The sequence below is a fragment of the Carassius auratus genome, chromosome 45, assembly GCF_003368295.1.
Source record: "Carassius auratus strain Wakin chromosome 45, ASM336829v1, whole genome shotgun sequence".
Classification (NCBI taxonomy): domain Eukaryota; kingdom Metazoa; phylum Chordata; class Actinopteri; order Cypriniformes; family Cyprinidae; genus Carassius; species Carassius auratus.
The window spans coordinates 12,940,343-12,956,983 of record NC_039287.1 but is presented as its reverse complement, the minus strand read 5'-3'; the positions used below and the strand labels follow the sequence as shown (position 1 = coordinate 12,956,983).

The window sequence follows — 16,641 nt, the reverse complement described above, 5'->3', positions numbered from 1 at the left end:
TTATTTGCATTTCAATGACATTGTGTTAGGCTGCTTTCTCATTAAAAAAAAAAAAAAAAAAAAGTTTTTTCTCCTTCAATGAACCAGAAGTTTGTAATTCATTTTAATAGCACTTACCTACTCACACTTTTTGTATTCACATCTATATTCTGAAGATTTTTACTGAGGGATTGTTTACACATCATTTAATTGATTTTTCAAACTGAACATTTTATTCTTAAAATATGGTGAATAATATAATTTTTTCTCTCTCTCTGGCTGTTTAAAGTATTTGTGTCATGCCATTATTTATGGCATGATACAAAGAAACAAAGAAATCTAAAATTCCCTTTGTAAATCATTTATCTCTAATTTGTCAGCAAAACAAATTTTGAAACTGGCTTTATCCAATATTCAGATTTATGTTCTAGAAATTAATTCAAATTAGTACATTTTTAGATAATCCTTTATTTACATATTTAAATATATTGTTACAAAATTTGTAATAATTAACAATTGTTTTAATGTACTGTGACTAAACGAATAGAAAATATGGTGAAATATATAAGTACATTTTTTATCTATTTACTTGTGGTGTCACATCATGGTTGCGTATAACAGTTTAACTTGTTATTCTGTGCCCTTTCAAAATCATTCAAAATACCTTTTCCTCTGTTTCTCTTTTGCCTAATCTAAGCTGTTGGCCACCATGGTGACAGTCTGGTTATGAACATCCTATCCGTGTTGCCACAGTTGCCAGGTCATGTGACTGATGTTCAGGTGGACATGCTAGAGCTCACACACCTGAAGCAGACAAATGATAACAAGTGCATCTTGGCACCAGGCTGCTTGGCAGAGAACCAGTAAGAGCATTTACAATGCTATGGCATGCAGACGTGGTATCATAAAGTTAATTTATTTATCTAAAAAAACTAAAGTCGGTTCAGAAAATGCCCAAAAGCTCTATTGTAAAGGCCAAACGATAAACATGCAATGAGATCGTCTTTACACTGTGGATGAATTACAGCTGGAGTACTTTTTAAAGTTATTTTAGTTTTCAGTATTAAAATTTTTTAACGTTTTAAAATTGATTACATCTTTCAGGGGGGCTCGGGTAGCTCGAACAATCCACCCCATATCCCCCACTGCCAAAGGTCCAGAATTTACGTCAGTTTATGTGTGTTTTTTTTAATATATATTTTTTTTAAATATATAAACAATGTAATACATTTTCTTTTAAATAACAATGGCCAATAATTCAAATCTCCCAAATAAAAATGATCTAAACCAAACTGAAGTCCTAATCCTGATTTCCACAGGTCCTTAAAAAGACTTAAATTTAGTTGTATCAAATTTAAAGCTATAAAAAGTATTAAATGCCTAAAATGGTATAAGAAATGTCTTAATCATAATTTCAAAAGGCCTTAAATATGTTAAAAATACAAGATTTTCTTAATGGATTAATGTGATGATTAAGGCCATAATTTCATTTAGTAAATATGAGCGCTGCACATTTCAAAGTCAAAACTGCATAATTCATTTTATCTTTCATATAATGCCTGATAAATTAACAATTTCCATATAAACATCTGTTTCTGCCGTTCCAAAAGTGCCACCAAGTGGCAGATAATGAATTAGTGTTTTTAATAGCCAGTGTGCCATGATTTTACAAATCACACACTTAGAGCTGTAAATGTGAACCGGTTGAGCGGCAATAAGCTAATGTGCCTAATAAAATCAAAACAGTTAAGACAGTATGATATATTTTTTATAATTTTATTCCTGCAGATAACCTGTAAATATGGAAATAAAATTCCTTCCTTGATATTTTTGTTTTGAAAATGTTTTTACATTTAAATTGAGTGACTTCTTCAAAACTTCAGTCAACCTGGATGAAGCTGTGAACATATTCTTCAAATTGTATCCAAGAAGATTTACTGACCAGTTTTCTCATTCCATAAGTGAAGCGAAGAAGCATTGACAGAGAGACAAGAGGGGATGATGATGAGAGGAGATAAACTGCCCGAAGAGATTTGGTGCGTCTCCCATCACAGTTTCAAGAGCATGGGGGAGATACAGAGAGAAATGCAATTACACAAGAAGAGCTGGACAGGGACATAGAAGGGCTACGACCCAGCAGCAGGTGCAGTATCTGCTCCTTTGTGCGAGGAGGAACAGGAGAACCACTGCCAGAGATTCCAAAATTAGCTCCAGCAGGCTACTGGTTTGCATGTTTCTGATCAAACTGTCAGAAACAGATTTCACGAGGGCCTGACATCCTCGAGTGGGACCTGGGGAAAAAGACCCCCATTTGCAAGAGAACACCAGAATTGGCAAGTCCGCCACTGGGGTTCCGTTCTCTTCAGAGATGAGGCCAGGTTCACACTGAGTATATGTGAAAGTTGGATCAACCTAGACTGATTTTAAACTAGATTTTAGGTCTGATGATTTTGGGTTCCATTTGCTGTTGTCACATAATTTTTTTCTTAAAGTATAGTATGTGTTAATCAATAGATGTGTAAATATTTCATTCATTGAGATACAGTGTGTGATTTAAGTTACCAGAATCTTTTTTTTTTTTTTTTTTTTTTTTTTTGGAGCATTGTAATTAAATATATTGCTGTAAAGTTCGTTATATGTACTCAAAAATAAATGGATAAATAAATAAATGCTGGGTTGTTTCAACCTAAATTTTGGTCAAATATGGAACCCAACTGTTGGGTTAGAAAACATTTATGAAATTTTGTTGCAGATGTCCTGATCAGGTTTTTTGTGCCTTCAATCTGATCAGAGTTATTGAATATTGAGTATTTGCCGATACCGAGTCCAGATCCGATACTTCTATATTCTTATGGGTGTATGTTTGGTGCACACTTCAAATATATTCAAGTTTTTAAAATCATTCCAATGTATACAGAGTTGTGCTGAGAGTAAAAGTAATATTTGTATGATGTGCATATGTATAAATATTACAACATACTCTATGCATATATAGAAATAAATAATGACAGGATTATAATAGGTTTGGATTATTTTAATTTAAAACAAGTATATTTTGATATACAGTACTTCATGTAGCTATCAAATGTATTATAAATATAAATAAACATGTACACACATCCAAAATGTAATTATAGCTTCAGAAATTACAAGTAAAGAGACACTATTAAAATAAAAAACAAAGAAACAAATGACATTGAATAGAACAGAGTACTTCAGAATTCAGAATCTTCACTAGCAGAAGACTTTTTTTCTTGTCATTTCTTCTCTTTGATAAATATTATGGACATAATAGACCACAACAGCTCTATTAAGCTGCATTTACATATCAGATTTTTTAACCCGTCTGTCTGATGGTTTTGCCATCACTGCTTCAAGGGGAATGTCCCCCTACTGTAGTTTGGTTTAGACCAAAAGCTCCGTTCTGGTAAAGGTTTAGAGAAATATATTGCATAATCACGGCTGTTCTTAAAGTCTGTGTGTTCACAGTATCTGAGGACACCATGAGACTTGGTACAGGAACGAGGCTCAGCCAAGAATTTTTAATGGAGAACCATCATTTCTTTAGTCATCATAAATGTGTATTGGAAGAACTAAATGGCTTTGTTGGAGTTTTTTGCCGAAGTCATTTCCTATGAGATGGGATGTGGTCATGAATGACCCCAAATTTCTGCTGTTCTGTGTAATATTGTCATGCTGCTCAATAGTTTTAACACATATTTTGTGAACTCACTCACTGTCTGAATGGAAACTAATGTTTCTTCCTAAATGAACCCAGTCATGTTTTTTAGATGGGAAATGTTTGTTAAACGTATTGCACTTATGCCCTTTGGTTGAACTCATGAGTGAAAGCATCATCTGTTCAAATGTTTGGGGTAATTGACACCATATAACCTTTCTGGCAGATGATTTTGTGGTGGATCATCATAATTTGACATAATATTCTCTTGATACAAGATTTTTTTTTTTGAAGCAAGTAACAATGTCAAAACTAAACCTACTTCATCTGGAAGTCAATTGCGTTAGCATGGAAACCCAAACACTGTTTACGACCCATTAGGTCTAAACCACATGTTAGACATGAAAGTCTGTTAAAAGGAGGAACGTGTTTCGTATGTCTCTTTTCTTTCCAGATCTCATCATGCAGGGATTCAGAGAGCACTTTTGGCTGCGGAAATAATTTGGCTCCGGTCCGGAGTGACTGAGTTAAGTTCTCTTATGAGCTGTATCAATGAATAAACCAGTTTCACCTTATACATTTTGTGCCGCCAAAGCTGCCAGATTTGTCTTGTCTCCATTCTGGGCTTCCATTGTGGCTATTTGTCAAGTAATACTCAACCATGTTCAATAACTGTTGTTGAGAGCATTGAAGCTGTTGTTTTACCTTCACACGGACACAGACACATGGCGTATTCCAAGACCACATCCTTTCACCCCCATTAGCTGGTTACAGTAGCACTACAGTGCTGAGTACAAACACACTCTTAAGACCTCCATATAAATATACAAGAGCTCACTGTTAGCCAGATGGTGTGTAGACTGAATAGGACAAGTCTCCGTTTGAAGAGCCTTCTGTAACTGGTTGTGTGCAAAAGCGCATGTTTAACAGGGTTTGGAATTGGTTTTGTATTGTTTTGTGATTTGAAAGGCCCATATTTCACACATTTGTAACAATGTATTTGTCATTTAGGGCCACTTATAACGATAGCTGGGGTTTTTTTACAGCAAGAACAGGCAGAATTTACTTTTACACTACCATTTTTCTGACCTTCTCTGAATCTTTTGCAAAACATTTATTGTTCAGCACAAAACCAATTAACAGATACCTATCTTTTAATGAGATATGTGTTTTAAAGTCTATGCAGATGTTGGCCTTATGCAAAAACGCCTTTTACTTGGTTGATCAAGTGCTTGAATAGAGCAATGTGAAGCAGGGACTCATCTGACAGGCTTATCATATTTTTTAGAAGGACTTTCAAGAACAAGCTCTGATCTTAAATAATCCTGAACATGCATCCAAATGCAGAAATGAGATGGTGTGTACCTGACGCTCTAGATTCATTCCTAACTGTATATAAATCACCCCCATGTGGAGCACATAATCCAAGGAGGTTTTTAAAATGTTGAAAGTGGAATTACGACAGTATGGTATCCACAGATACCACTTGGTCTTACTATGGTTTATCAGAATTATATTTAAAACATGTGCTTTCAGAGTGTTACGGACTGCTTTGAGATGTTAGATTTAGTCTTTTAATGTTTTCAGTTATTTGTTAGTATTTGTGTAGTCGTGCGCTAATTACTTCAATATGTGCTCATTCTGTCATGACGTGATCTGCACATTAACTGAGGAATGATCGTTTGCTCATGAGAGAATGTTTTTGTGTTGCTGTGTGTAGTTTTAGTGTTCCCTAGAATGTCATGTTCAGTGTTTTTCACCTCCCTTATGTTTCTAATTTATGTTTCCGGATTAAAAAAAGAAATATATATATATATATATATATATATATATATATATATATATATATATATATATATATATATATTGTCCTCTCTCTACACTCCTCTCTCTACCTCTCTCCTATCTACACTGGTTCCCTTTTTCAGGCCAGCTTATTCTCGGCTGGAGCTCCAGAACTCTGTGGAGGAGAACTAGTCCAGTTCCATGCAGTCAAATCTGTTCAATGTGAGCATGGGGATTTCTTGCTTTAACTCAGCAGGGAAGCGAGGCACAAGCCTAGTGTTTGTTTAGCAGAGTCTAGACAGGCTCCAGGCAAATATCAAAGCTTTTGATGCATTCTGATAGGGCCCATCAGATCCTCAGGAGAGCAAATCTACTCCCTGGACTCCTGATGTCCTTAAGCATCTCTCGAGACTGTTGTATAATGCCAACAAAGTCATTCATTTCTGACCGAGTTTTGCCAGTCCAGTGTTCTGGGTCAAATAATATGGACATATCAGACTGATCATCCAAACACAAATAGATTAATGCTCTAGTTTAATTCCTCTATACCTAAGAGTGGTTTTTGTCTGTGCAAAACTCGCTGCCACAATGAATGGGTTAACATATACTTTAAAAGTAAATTTTTCAGTCTGAACTGAACAGTCAGAACTGAAATAAACTGATTGTTTTATTTTTTATTTTTGAGTCAGACTGAAATTTTACCATTCTGGTTTTTGTGATGTTGGACTGACAGTTCTGAATAATGTAATTATAGCTCAGCTTCGTCCGGCATGTATATTTTTTAATCAGTCCTAGAGGTGGTCCCTGCTTTGTGCACCAGTATTTAAAGGACAGAGATGGCACAAAAAGTGTATTTACATTTACATTTAGGCATTTAGCAGACGCTTTAATCCAAAGCGATTTACAAATGAGAACAATAGAAGCAATCACACCAACAAGAGAACAACAACAGTATACAAGTGCCATGACCATACTCAGTTAGTCTAGTACAGAACACGTAGCCAGGTGTCTCTGTGGGATGGCACCACAAGTCGTCGTTCACTTGCAGAGCGCAAACTTCTGGAAGGCACATAAGATTGAACTAGTGAGTTTAGGTATGTTGGTGCCGTGCCAGTGGTCGTCCTGTAGGCAAGCATCAGTTCCTTGAATTTAATGCGAGCGGCTACTGGTAACCAGTGTAACCTGAAGGGAGAGGAGTAAGATGCTGTTTTTGCTCATTGAAGACAACCACTGAAGAAGAAGAGTATTTAAAGGTATTTAAACCTTTAAATACTCGGTTTGGCATTATCTAATGTATACGTGGAAAGACAGATGAAGACTGTAGTTTGAGTACAAAGTAGCTTGATTAAAACTGGGCATGTAAACATATTTACTGCTAGACTACATTATGACTGGTTTTCTAAAGAACTGCAGGATAAAATGTTTTTGAATAGGTTCTTTTGGCTTTAAGTTTTAATAGTAGCCGTTATTTTTATGTCTGTAAATTGTTTTTTAAAGTATTTTTTAGCTCTTTGCTAGGATGTTTGGGGTGTTGCTGGCCAAAATCAATAGCGCATAATGGTTGCATACAAGTCTCTGATAATCATGCCTTAAATTAAGTCATTTGTTTTTGTTTTGTTCAGGTTTAAATTTGTAAGTCTAATCCTTAAAAATAGAAAAAAGCATACCTCAAAACCCTGCACTATATTTGAGATAGTATTCATGTCTGTAGCACAAATGGTGCAGAGTGAGTTACATGCTAAACTTTAAAAGGATATAACCCCGAAAGCACAACTATGTGTACATTTTACTGTATGCATAGATATTCCATTTGAAATTAACACAAGTGTCAGTAAAACAGTAGCAACCTTCATTCGTTTTCACACAGATTTTGATTATGGGGCAAATTGTGTGGATCCTTCCACAATACTATGACCTCAAAATACATTTTGACATGTATGTTACATACTGTGTGTATGTATGTATACATGTATGTTACATACTCTATGTATGACTTTTCTGATTTAGTAAACTTGCTTGGTAACACAAGCTTGCAGCAATGTGCTTGTGATATGCAGCACTCTGGTATACATTCAGTGAAACATAAGCTTTTTTCTTATGTAGAACACATTATTTTGAACATGAGTCTATACAGTATTGTTCAAAATAATAGCAGTACAATGTGACTAACCAGAATAATCAAGGTTTTTAGTATATTTTTTATTGCTACGTGGCAAACAAGTTACCAGTAGGTTCAGTAGATTGTCAGAAAACAAACAAGACCCAGCATTCATGATATGCACGCTCTTAAGGCTGTGCAATTGGGCAATTAGTTGAAAGGGGTGTGTTCAAAAAAATAGCAGTGTCTACCTTTGACTGTACAAACTCAAAACTATTTTGTACAAACATTTTGTTTTTCTGGGATTTAGCAATCCTGTGAATCACTAAACTAATATTTAGTTGTATGACCACAGTTTTTTAAAACTGCTTGACATCTGTGTGGCATGGAGTCAACCAACTTGTGGCACCTCTCAGCTGTTATTCCACTCCATGATTCTTTAACAACATTCCACAATTCATTCACATTTCTTGGTTTTGCTTCAGAAACAGCATTTTTGATATCACCCCACAAGTTCTCAATTGGATTAAGGTCTGGAGATTGGGCTGGCCACTCCATAACATTAATTTTGTTGGTTTGGAACCAAGACTTTGCCCGTTTACTAGTGTGTTTTGGGTCATTGTCTTGTTGAAACAACCATTTCAATGGCATGTCCTCTTCAGCATAGGGCAACATGGCCTCTTCAAGTATTTTAACATATGCAAACTGATCCATGATCCCTGGTATGCGATAAATAGGCCCAACACCATAGTAGGAGAAACATGCCCATATCATGATGCTTGCACCTCCATGCTTCACTGTCTTCACTGTGTACTGTGGCTTGAATTCAGAGTTTGGGGGTCGTCTCACAAACTGCCTGTGGCCCTTGGACCCAAAAAGAACAATTTTACTCTCATCAGTCCACAAAATGTTCCTCCATTTCTCTTTAGGCCAGTTGATGTGTTCTTTGGCAAATTGTAACCTCTTCTGCACATGCCTTTTTTTTAACAGAGGGACTTTGCGGGGGATTCTTGAAAATAGATTAGTTTCACACAGACGTCTTCTAACTGTCACAGTACTTACAGGTAACTCCAGACTGTCTTTGATCATCCTGGAGGTGATCATTGGCTGAGCCTTTGCCATTCTGGTTATTCTTCTATCCATTTTGATGGTTGTCTTCCGTTTTCTTCCACGTCTCTCTGGTTTTGCTCTCCATTTTAAGGCATTGGAGATCATTTTAGCTGAACAGCCTATCATTTTTTGCACCTCTTTATAGGTTTTCCCCTCTCTAATCAACTTTTTAATCAAAGTATGCTGTTCTTCTGAACAATGTCTTGAACGACCCATTTTCCTCAGCTTTCAAATGCATGTTCAACAAGTGTTGGCTTCATCCTTAAATAGGGGCCACCTGATTCACACCTGTTTCTTCACAAAATTGATGACCTCAGTGATTGAATGCCACACTGCTATTTTTTTGAACACACCCCTTTCAACTAATTCAACTAATTGCCCAATTGCACAGCCTTAAGAGCGTGCATATCATGAATGCTGGGTCTCATTTGTTTTCTGAGAATCTACTGAACCTACTGGTAACTTGTTTGCCACGTAGCAATAAAAAAATATACGAAAAACCTTGATTATTCTGGTTAGTCACATTGTACTGCTATTATTTTGAACAATACTGTACGTGACTGTTACTGTTCAGCCTGTAACTCTAGTAAGAAATTCTAATAGAGATGTTTGTCTCATCAAACACCACTAATAATAATAGTTCTGACTGGGTTTTTGTGTCCCATCCCTGCAGTGCTGATATTGGTATTATTCTTGTCAGCTCAGGTGGTGTTATTCTAGCCCAGCTATATCTATAGGCTTTGAAAAATATTTATAAAAGGTTTTATTTTAAGATCCTACTTGTGGCCTGTCTGGCTAATTTTGCCCTCTTTATTGTATGGTGTTTCCCTTTGTAATTGTAGGCTCTGTTTCAGGGTCGCTGGATTTAGTGTTGTTATGGGTGGTCATTTCAGGCAGCCTGAAATCTTCCTTGCCTGTGTGAACCCCAACAGTCTGGTTGTACACTGTGCCTATTCAGGTCCGACTGGGGAAACGTCCGGATCTCTCTGTGTTTTTAGTGTGGTTGTGGGAGAAATCTGAGTGTCTTTGTAAAGAAAGCTATGTCTGATGTTTTGGTAGGTTGGGTCTGAAATACTTCACTAAGGAGATGAATTTATGTTCTTCGAAATCGTAACATATGCAGTCTGCAGTGGATTGTGCTGTGTGTGAAATTTTGGTTAAATCCGATTTCAGGACTTCACATTTGGTTAGCTAAATGAGGGCTGTTTTTCACGCTCTGCTCTACTGCAACATCAACCAACCTGTCTTTATTCCCCGCTCCAGTAATACAAATAGACATTTACAGTTGGCCAAGAATCTGTTTTAGAACTGGATGATTGTGTGTACAGGTATGTGTGTTGTCAGGTGTGTTCCAGTCAGACTGGTGTAAAAGGTTGTTCTTGGCTCTGCAGTAGAGTGGGGTTGCTTTGATTTAGTGTGTGTGGGACACTTCAACTATGCCCTTGTTTATGTAAAGGTATTTGACACAACTTCCATACTTCTACCCTATATTTTACTACCTTCTACCCAACTGTGTGCCTTGTCTAGCCAGCATTAAACCTGTATGAGCACTATAGTAGAGCTGCTCAGGAGATCGCCATGAAAGTGGTAGTGTGTGTGTGGAGGGGGGAGAAATGGACCACACTACACTGTGAGAAAACAACAGTAGAGAGAAGACACATATATCACTATGGCTAAAAAGAGTGACTTTCATGTAATTGTCATTTGTCACATTTGTCATGCCTAGCATTGAATACTTGAGTCTTTGTTGACAGATCATATTGTTTACTCTCACTTTAGCCCCTGCTATATCCCTCCCACTAGTTTCCTGTCTGTGATTGACAGGTGGATTGTTAAATAAGAATATGGTGACAGGCACACTTCAGTCACACAAACAACTCTGATCTTTTGAAATTTCTGTAAATAGCTTTTGCAACATGTTTAAAAATGTAGAGCTTTTTTCTTTATCTTATCTTAACCTGTCTCTTCTCATCTAATTTAATTTGATCTTGTCTCATCTCACCTCTGCTTGTCTCACTTCATATCCCACCTCATCTTCTTCTCACCACTACTCCATCTCAACTAGCTCTTATCTCAGTTTGTGTCTCCTCATATTGTTTCTCCACTCTTCTCCTCCTTCTCATCTCAGTTCGTCTTCTCATCTTGTGTCTCCTCTTCTCATTTCCTTTCATCTTGGTTTGTCTCGTCTCGTCGCCTCATCTAGCTGTATTAATTGTCAAGTCAATCTATTTGAAATGGATCTTGGGGAATAAGTAGATTTAAATGAGATGAAGACATGCTATATTGATACATGGAGAAACTCTAAACCCCCAGCGAGCTGTGAGTGCACCAGCAGCTGCTCCTGAACCTGTGACTGTGCTCCCATTCATTGTGTGTTGAAGTTCTGCTCTCCGGGATTTATCTTCTGCTCAAGGAGTCTCACATGAAACAAAATGAGGCACAGATGAGAGAGATTTGTGATGTGTTTTTGTGAGTTTGTGTGTGCCAGTCTTTTTTAGATTAATGTAACGGGATGTTGCTTTTATGTGTGTTGTATTTTTATCTAAAAGATTTTAGCAGAATTATGCTTATCTTTATGGAGGGAGATGATAGCCAATAAAATGTCTGTAAATCACTCAACATACCAGTCAAACAGTAAATATAGTTACTATTTACATTAATATTTTTGTTAATATTACACATTTTAGGCTTAGGAAGTTAAAAGATGTTTGTAACAAATTTACAAGTTTTTTCAGGATGTATTAAATTGTTCAAAAGTGTCAGTAAAGACATTTTATAATGTTACAAAAGATCTCTCTTTCAAATAAATGCTGATCAATCCTGAACAAATATACCAAAGTACCAAAAAAAGCAGCATGACTTTTTTCAACATTGATAATAATAATCTTTTTTTTTTTTCTTGAGCAGTAAATCATCCCATTAGAATAATTTCTGAATGATCATGTGACACTGGAGGCTGGAGTAATGGCTGCCGAAAATTCTGCTTTGCAGTCACGGAAATAAATGGTATTTAAAAATATATAACAGGAGCAAAAAAAAACAAAAAAGGTTTGTAATTAATTGTTACAAATTAATTATTTGTTTAATTAATTGTAATTAAACTACTGTTTTTTACTATTTTTTGAGAAAAATGTTTGTCACGAATCTGGTTCATTGAATTCCGTCCAATTACCACCACAGGTCACTCTTTCATTGTAATGACTCTCTCTAAAATCTAAAGACTTTCACATGTCACCCCGGACTACATTTCCCAGCAGCCATTTCACTAATCACACTTGAAACCAATCACACACACTATATAACACCCACTCAGATGCTGTTTGAACTTTTTAAGCATTTATGCTGTTTAGCATAAATGTTCTTTAGTCTAGTCAAAGTCTTGCCTGTTGATCTTCTGCCTGTGTATCTTGGATAACCCTTTGCCTTGCTGTTTCAGACTGCATTTGCACCTCGCCTTTACTATTTCTTATTGTATTGAATTACCTCTCTTGTCAAGCCCTTTGGATTATGATCCGCACGTCTCTCATCCCTATCGCCTCGTTACATTTTTGATGAAGTAAATGCAGCCTAAAAACTTTCTGACCCCAAACTTTTAACCGGTAGTGTGCACAATATATAAAACTGCTTATTTTATATTCTAATATATATATATATATATATATATATATATATATATATATATATATATATATATATATATATATATATACAGTATTGTTCAAAATAATAGCAGTACAATGTGACTAACCAGAATAATCAAGGTTTTTCGTATATTTTTTTATTGCTACGTGGCAAACAAGTTACCAGTAGGTTCAGTAGATTCTCAGAAAACAAATGAGACCCAGCATTCATGATATGCACGCTCTTAAGGCTGTGCAATTGGGCAATTAGTTGAATTAGTTGAAAGGGGTGTGTTCAAAAAAATAGCAGCGTGGCATTCAATCACTGAGGTCATCAATTTTGTGAAGAAACAGGTGTAAATCAGGTGGCCCCTATTTAAGGATGAAGCCAACACTTGTTGAACATGCATTTGAAAGCTGAGGAAAATGGGTCGTTCAAGACATTGTTCAGAAGAACAGCGTACTTTGATTAAAAAGTTGATTAGAGAGGGGAAAACCTATAAAGAGGTGCAAAAAATGATAGGCTGTTCAGCTAAAATGATCTCCAATGCCTTAAAATGGAGAGCAAAACCAGAGAGACGTGGAAGAAAACGGAAGACAACCATCAAAATGGATAGAAGAATAACCAGAATGGCAAAGGCTCAGCCAATGATCACCTCCAGGATGATCAAAGACAGTCTGGAGTTACCTGTAAGTACTGTGACAGTTAGAAGACGTCTGTGTGAAGCTAATCTATTTTCAAGAATCCCCCGCAAAGTCCCTCTGTTAAAAAAAAGGCATGTGCAGAAGAGGTTACAACTTGCCAAAGAACACATCAACTGGCCTAAAGAGAAATGGAGGAACATTTTGTGGACTGATGAGAGTAAAATTGTTCTTTTTGGGTCCAAGGGCCACAGGCAGTTTGTGAGACGACCCCCAAACTCTGAATTCAAGCCACAGTACACAGTGAAGACAGTGAAGCATGGAGGTGCAAGCATCATGATATGGGCATGTTTCTCCTACTATGGTGTTGGGCCTATTTATCGCATACCAGGGATCATGGATCAGTTTGCATATGTTAAAATACTTGAAGAGGTCATGTTGCCCTATGCTGAAGAGGACATGCCCTTGAAATGGTTGTTTCAACAAGACAATGACCCAAAACACACTAGTAAACGGGCAAAGTCTTGGTTCCAAACCAACAAAATTAATGTTATGGAGTGGCCAGCCCAATCTCCAGACCTTAATCCAATTGAGAACTTGTGGGGTGATATCAAAAATGCTGTTTCTGAAGCAAAACCAAGAAATGTGAATGAATTGTGGAATGTTGTTAAAGAATCATGGAGTGGAATAACAGCTGAGAGGTGCCACAAGTTGGTTGACTCCATGCCACACAGATGTCAAGCAGTTTTAAAAAACTGTGGTCATACAACTAAATATTAGTTTAGTGATTCACAGGATTGCTAAATCCCAGAAAAAAAAAATGTTTGTACAAAATAGTTTTGAGTTTGTACAGTCAAAGGTAGACACTGCTATTTTTTTGAACACACCCCTTTCAACTAATTGCCCAATTGCACAGCCTTAAGAGCGTGCATATCATGAATGCTGGGTCTCATTTGTTTTCTGAGAATCTACTGAACCTACTGGTAACTTGTTTGCCACGTAGCAATAAAAATATACTAAAAACCTTGATTATTCTGGTTAGTCACATTGTACTGCTATTATTTTGAACAATACTGTATATATATATATATATATATATATATATATATATATATATATATATATATATATACATAGAGAGACAGAGAGAGAGTTAGATAAAACCATTATATCACAAAATACCAAGTCAAAAGATATAATATTTAGCTGCAGTTATCAACTAAAATCGGCAATAAAATAATCCCATTCTCTATGGATCTATATCTCCCGTACTTCTCCAAATGATACTTGTATAGCAGTCATTCTCCTATCTCTTTAAGATACAGATGACATTTGTCTTTGAAGTGAAAAGGCAGGCTCGCTTTGGAGATACTCTTCAGATTTAGAAACTTTTTGCACTCCAATTTACTTTGCTCATTCCTTTGTCAAATCCTGACAAGAAAAAAAAAAACTGGACTATGCGTGTGCCTTGTTGTTTCTCTTATGATGAATCAAGAATTCTGCTTGTTTTTGTTTCTTATTTTAGTTTTGTTTTTCTCTCAGAGTCCTGTTACAGATTGTAATTAGCATGGAAAATACACACACCTCTCCAGTGAAGCGTCTGCCAGGTCTCCTTGTGTGCGCAAGCATATGTGTGCATAGTGTCATTAGTCTTGGAAGTGGGCGTAATTGAAGATTATTAACTGACCTGGGCTGAATGCTGCTATCGAGTGGGGGTTGATTGTTTCCTGTTGTTGATAAACACAGACTTAATCAATGTCTACTAAATCAATCAGCCCATCTCAATGATTATGACATTGACATCATAACAGCACATCTGTGTAAAATTGTGGGGTGAAACTTTGGCTCCATATTGTTTTGGGATTTTATTTAAAGTGCGTGTTACACTACGGCACATCCAAAACATTATTGAGAAACAGCATCTAATTATTGCTAATCACATTTTGGAACCATCTTGGGTGCAATTTACTGTCTGTGCGTGCATAAAGACCTATTTTACGGCGTTCAGGCATACTTAGTCAGTTGAAGTCCATTCTTAAGTGCTCAGTCATGTATTTTCAGGAACCCTGAACTTCCCCTACCACATACACACATACACACTAGACAGCACAAAGAGGTTTTGGTGGGAATGGGTAAATATTTTGTCTTTGCAGACCAACAGTGCCCTCCATAGGTCAGAGTATTAATGCAGCACAAACACTCAAATACAAACTCACTGAACCCCCTTGTCCGGACATCGAGCCTGGGGAACACTGCAGGAGAAGAGTGGAGTAAAGAAGGGGGGAGGTTTTGGGGTAAATTGGAACCATGTTGCCCCTACAAAACATTCCAAGCGGACCCCTTCTCTTCCTGGAATACATGCCGAGTCGACATACACATGCACACAGAGAGGGTCCAGTCTTAACTCTGGCATGTGAACTATGCTAACTATGTGTGCATCTGTTTACGACATGCAAAATCAGTTCAGCCTTCATTGCACCGGACGCAGTACCTACCCACAAGCATGTAACATAGTTGACCTGCTTTCAAAGATTTGTACTAGCCGAACATCTTCTGAGCCATTAAAGATCTCTTTAAGATGCCTTGATATGTACCACCACTCATAACCTAGTCTGGACATTTGTTAACTGCTTTTCCTTCACTTGTCAGTGCAATTCATGAATTTGGTTTTTGTTCTGTTTTTGTTTGTTTTCTTCTTGTCATATTTATTATATTTTTATTTTATTTATTTATTTTGTTTATTTGACAAACTCATTTAATATTTACTTTACTTTGTTTTGCTCTTCTCTGCTTTGCTTATTCTTTGCTTAGCTTTTTCTTAACCTAATTTTAAATGTTTAAGCATTAGACTTCAGAAGGAAATATTTCTAAGATCATGGGATTCATAAATTCACTCAAGTGTGTACTGACATTTGTCTGGTAGTGTACATCTTCATTATATTCATGCCTGTTGTTTTAGGTTTCTTTCCTGGTGCCTAATCTAGTGTAATCTGAAAACACAATGGCCTTTTTTTTCTCTCTCTCTCTCTGTTTCGCAAGATTCGGCAATGAAGTGTGACCAGCCCATCATGTGATCTTATTTTTCTCCAATTTTCCCTCTTTTTTTGATCAGATTTCACATATCTCCAGATTTCTAAACCATTTTGCGTTCTTGTGTTATTTGCAATGTTTTTTTGGTTTTTAATACTGTCCCTCCACTGGTAATTCCCGACACAAGTTTAAGCTTTAGAACAACAAGCCCCATGTTTATTATGTAGGCTTTTGTCCTCCTCATTCTTGTTCCCCCTCTTTTTTGTCTCGTTTTTGGAGTAATGGAGTCAGGCCTCTCTCTAGCACTGCCAGAACCCTGTCTGGAACACATTACAGCTGAGATCCAACACATGGCAACTGTTAGAAAGAGAGCGAGAGAAATAGACAGAGGGAGGGAGAAAAAGCAAAAAGAGCAAAAGAAAAACAGAGCAGGTTTAACATTTGGTTTCAGTGTCCATAAAGCACCCCCACCCTCTGTTGCTCACCCTCGTGTGTATTCTCTCTCCCTCGTTCTGATTTTTTTGTCCTACACCCTCACTTTCTCAGTCTTTTACTCTTCTTTTTCTTCTCCTCTTGTCCTTTCCGCCAAATTCTGCTCAATTACATGATGTCTACCCCCCCCCCCAGTTTTTGTCAGTTCTCTCATCAAGAGTTCGTGAGAAGTTTCCACTACTTGATTAATATGACAAGCAGCACAT

General features: G+C 36.7%; 1 long non-coding RNA gene across 1 annotated transcript in view; it reads left to right on the top strand.

Moving 5' to 3' along the window:
* Positions 1 to 16,641, top strand: part of LOC113063316 (uncharacterized) — a 102,340-nt gene that overhangs the window by 1,061 nt on the left and 84,638 nt on the right. The window lies entirely within an intron of this gene.